The sequence below is a fragment of the Babylonia areolata genome, chromosome 13 (assembly GCF_041734735.1).
Source record: "Babylonia areolata isolate BAREFJ2019XMU chromosome 13, ASM4173473v1, whole genome shotgun sequence".
NCBI classification, from domain to species: domain Eukaryota; kingdom Metazoa; phylum Mollusca; class Gastropoda; order Neogastropoda; family Buccinidae; genus Babylonia; species Babylonia areolata.
The window spans coordinates 17391849-17396848 of NC_134888.1; the positions used below are offsets into that span (position 1 = coordinate 17391849).

Here is a 5000-nt window from a genome sequence, read left to right on the forward strand (position 1 = left end):
GTGTGTGTGTGTGTGTGTGTGTGTGTGTGTGTGTGTGTGTGTGTGTGTGTGTGTGTGTGTGTGTGTGTGTGTGTGTGTGTGTGTGTGTGTACGTGTGCGTGCGCGCGAGCGCGTCTGTGTGTCTCTGTGTGTGCGTCTTTGTGTGCGTCTGTGTCTGTATTGTCTGCGTGCATCTGTGTGTGTGCATGTGTGTGTGTGTGTGTGTGCGTGCGTGTGTGTGCGCGCGCGTGTGTTGCCTTAAAACAACAGCAAATGTGTAAGTCGGCCAATGTGCTGATATCTCCACCGTTTGAAAATAAAGGTTAAATAATTTCTTCACTCAAAGATTAATTGATGCATTGAAAGGTAAACGTATGCGTACACCAACCAGACACAAACTGTCAAAACAAGTCAACACAATCTATTTTCCATTTTTGTTTATTATGTTAGATTTGTTGATGTGAAGTCACACAAAGTAATTTCGATTATCGCTGATGTTGGAAATCATTTATCTTGGTCTGACCATGATGCTTTGCTGTGTAAAAAGGTATTTCAGCATTCAAAAGTAAAGCATCTTCTCAGTGTCCATACACATAACCAATAAAATCATTCTTTCAAGCATGTATTTATCCAGCCCATTGTAGATTATGCCTTGGTAGTACAGGATTCAGCCAGTGCACGCAATCCAAAACCTTTTAACAGATTGCATAAACGTGCTCTTACACTGACCCAGCTCATAAACACGGCTGATTGTAATCATTGGACATTCTTTCATTGCAACTTTGGCTGGAATGCAGTAAGGCTCTGTTGATGCACAGAGTAGTTACTGCAGCGGCTCATCCTCTTTTTTTTTATATATAAATAGCGACAGATATTTTCACATTAGTTTTCTTGTAGAGAGCAACACAAATTTCCATAAGGGTTTTCTTTTAAAGAGAAAAAGACTTACACACACACACACACACACACACACACACACACACACACACACACACACACACACATATATATATATATATATATATATAAACAGAACATCTCACAACATATGCTTACAGCTATTCAACAGCAAGGTGAGAGCTGAGTGATAAATGGCATCTCTTCTGCAGTGGGAAGTTTTTTTTTTACAGCTTAGTCTTTAATGAGGGAATATGACTCTCAAACTAGGAGGTAAGACTGATACTGGTTCTTGATATGCTGCAGCCTTGGGGGCTTGTTGGTCTTTTGGGGACCATCCCAGTGCCGACTGTCCTGTAACCCTCTTGGCTGAGAGAGGGGGATTCTGAATTTGGGCAAGACTCTCTCCACTATAATAAATTTCTGGCCCAGATAATCGGAACAGCAGTTGTTTTCTCTGCTGTTTTGATGGTCCGTCGGAACAGCGCTTGCTTCCTCTGCTGTTCTGATGGTTCTAGTCAGACGCAACTGACTATGACCACTAAATTCTGCATTGGTCACTCAGCACGGTGCCACTGTGGGGCTGACAGCCAGACATCAGATCACTTTGCTGCACTCCTGCCCCCTCCATGAGGTTCTCTGATGTACTGATCCAACCATGCTCCAGTGGCCCGGAAGCTCTAAGGCTGTGTGGAGGACCTGCAGCATACAGCGACCTTCATCGTGGAGACTGGGGTGTCCATCTTGACGAACGAGAAGAAGTAGAGACACGACTGACTATTACTCCTACCTGTCACCAGCACAGACCTCATCGAGTCAAGTCCTGTATACAGTGGTGGATCGTATTGGAACAGTTTGCTGTCCTGTTTTCAAATTGATTACTACCAATTCTAATTTTTTAATGATAAAAAATCTTAAAATATACTTGCTTCAGAAAATGGAGAATATATATATATATATATATATATATATATATATATATATATATATATATATATATATACATATATGTATATATATGTGCGTGGACCTACCCACAAGCATGGTCATACTCTTGATTTGGTGATTGAGAGGCCCAGTGATGGAGTTCATCGATCGTCTGATGTGAATCATGACTTAGAGTCTGACCATTTGTGTGTAGTTAGTGTCCTCGACATAGACCTCCCCTCCTCTGTATCGCAGTGTGCGCAACATTCGTGCTATAGACAGAGCAGCTTTTCGCGACGATCTGAAATCAGGACTTGAGTGCTTTTTGGACTGTTCAACTGACCGGTACAACACTGCCCTTCAGGCAGCATTGGATAAGCACGCCCCTGCATCTCGTTGCAGGGTCTCGTCCAGGAAGGTGTAGTGTCCATGGTTTGGGCTTCTTGGTGAGGAACTACTAGCAGCGAAGAGAGAGGGGCGACATGCAGAAGCACAGTGGAAGGTATCTGGTTTAACTGTCTTCAAACAAATCTACCAGAAAGCCAAGAACTTTGTTACCTTTCTTGTGCACAAAGCGAAGACTCTGTTTTTCAACACCAAGATCTCCGAAGCTAAATCAAGCACAGAACTATATTGCATTACAAATAAGCTTTGTGGCAGAACAAAATCTTCTTTGCTTCCTATCTATCCATTTTCATTACTGCCCAGTGTCTTCTCAGATTTTTTCTGCTAAAAAATTGCTAACCTAAAGAAAGAACTCGATTCACAGTCAGTTGTGTCAGATCCCTTGGGAAAAGAATTTCAAGGTATTGCTTTTGTTGCTTTCACACCTGTTTCAGAGACAGATGTACTTAGTGTGTTGAAAAAGTCTGTCCCAAAACATGTAACATAAGTTACAGCTGCATTTCTTTTGATAGGGTGTTCAGGGCTGTGTACTGCGGTTGGTAGCGTTGAATGACCTAACCTGGTACATGTCACCGTCATTACCACGACAATCACGATCATGTCAGCAGAAATGGCAGGAAGCATGGCAGGTCGAAGAGAGGTCAGAGGAAATGGCAGTGTCGTGCACCGACAAAGGTTCGCTCGTTCTCCGTTTGGGCTGAAGAAATTAGTCAGCACTTAAGTGATTAAAAAAAAATCAGCGGTGATTATCACGTCAGACACATGCAGCGCTCGTTGTTTGGGTCTTTTGAAATGTGAAGCTATGTGGGGAATTATGAGGTGATCGTTCCACCAATTGATCCGAATTATGTGTGGGTGTTGCCTCTTTATCTGCATGTCTGTCTTTCTGTCTGTCTGCCTCCCTCTCTGTCCCTGTCTCTGTCCCTGTCTCTGTATCTGTCTGTATCTCTTTCTTTGTCTTTCTTTCTTAATCCGCTAACCTCTTGAAAAAAAAATCGTTTTTTCTTTCGTTTTGTTTCATCTGTCTGTCTGTCTGTCTGTCGCCTGTCTCTGTCTCTGTCTGTCTGTCTGTCTGTCTGTCTGTATCTCTCTCTCTCTCTCTCTCTCTGTGTTCGTTCGTTCTTTAGTTTAGCGTCTTTTCACTATTAGTGATATTAGACGATTAAAAGAAAGGAGAAGAAAAAATGGTGTGGGGAGGGGGTAGGGAGAGGGGAAAGAGAAGTCAGAATAAAACAGAAAAGGTAGAAAACTACTAAGAAATGCATAACTAACATGAAATTAGCTTTAACAGTAGCAATTCAATAATGATGATAATAACTAAAACCATTAACATGATTATGAAGTACATTAAAGGAATGTAGAAATAGGGCTATGAACTAATGCCTTTGAAAGTTCTACTAAAAGAACCTCGTTAGAAATAACTTCCCCCATATCATCTGCAGAATAGTTACTCTCTGTGAAATACTTGGGCAAGAAGATACGTAACTGCTGACATTGAAACAAACTATGATGCAAGCCGAACTGCTTACCACAAATGCATATAACATTTTTACTATATTTTGTCTTCAGCGCGTCAAGTTTTATACGGAAGAAAGTAGAGGTTATTAATCTTGTATGGCAAGCTGAAGAATTCGGTATTTTTTCTTTAATAATACGTTCGGGGAATAATGTCCCTTTCTGTTTTGAAGACTCTGTCTTCCATCGTTTATGAAATCGACCCCATGCTATTTTTTCTAACATAGTGTATGCTTCTTTCACGGAAAGTCGGACAAGTATTTTTGTCGATTTTTCTGAATCTTGCGCTCCTCTTTTAGCTGCTTTATCAGCAGTTTCATTGCCATAAATGCCCACATGTGAAGGCACCCAACAGAAACTGACATCAGTACCTTTAATCCTCAAACAATGTACCAAATGATTTGCCTCAATAACTAAGTCAGGTCTTGTTTCAAGGCTAAATGATTCTAGAGCATAAAGTATTGATTTGGAATCAACAAAGAATGCTGTTTTCAAGAAAACTATTTGATGGCTCACCACGTAGCTCAATGCTTGTATAATAGCAACAAGTTCAGTCGTAAAAATGGAAAGATTCTTTCCAATAAAGTAAGATTTTTCAACTTTAAAAGCGGGAATAATAAAAGCTGCGCCAGCATTTTTGTCATCAAGAACGGATCCATCTGTAAATATATGGAGGTGATTCTGGTATTTTTCTGCTATGTGTATTCTGTGCGTGTGCGTGCGTGTGTGTGTGTGTGTGTGTGTGTGTGTGTGTGTGTGTGTGTGTGTGTGTGACCCCCTCTCTCTATCCCCCCTCTCTCTCTCACCCCCTCTCTCTCTACCTCTCCATCCACGCCCTCTCACTCTCTCCATATTCTCTCACCCCCTCTCTCTCTCTCCCTCTCTCTCCCTCTCATTCTTGCTCCCTCTCTCTCCGTCTGTTCTGTCACATCATCTATGGCACTACCCCAATGCGCGCGCAGCCCGAACCCCCCCCAGCCCCCATGCCCCCCCGAGCCATTCCCTGATTCGTCTGCCTCGGTCTGTAGGAAGGTATCAATGTTATGTGTGGCCAAGAGGCCACATACCCCAGGAGACCCTGCACGTCAGTCCGCAACGTGATGTGAACCACGTCCTCAAGCAGCTCTGTCTCTGTCTCTCTCGCTCTGTCTCTCTGTTTCTCTGTCTCTGTCTCTGTCTCTGTCTCTCTCTCTGTCTCTCTGTCTCTGTCTGTCTCTCTCTCTCAACGATTACGTTAGGTTGCAACTTAAACTACTTAAGACTACAAAAGAAATGTG

General features: G+C 42.4%; 1 protein-coding gene across 1 annotated transcript in view; it reads left to right on the forward strand.

The window, feature by feature from the left end:
* LOC143288859 (uncharacterized) overlaps positions 1 to 5000 on the forward strand; it is a 17456-nt gene that overhangs the window by 289 nt on the left and 12167 nt on the right. The gene's annotated exons all lie outside the window — the stretch shown is intronic.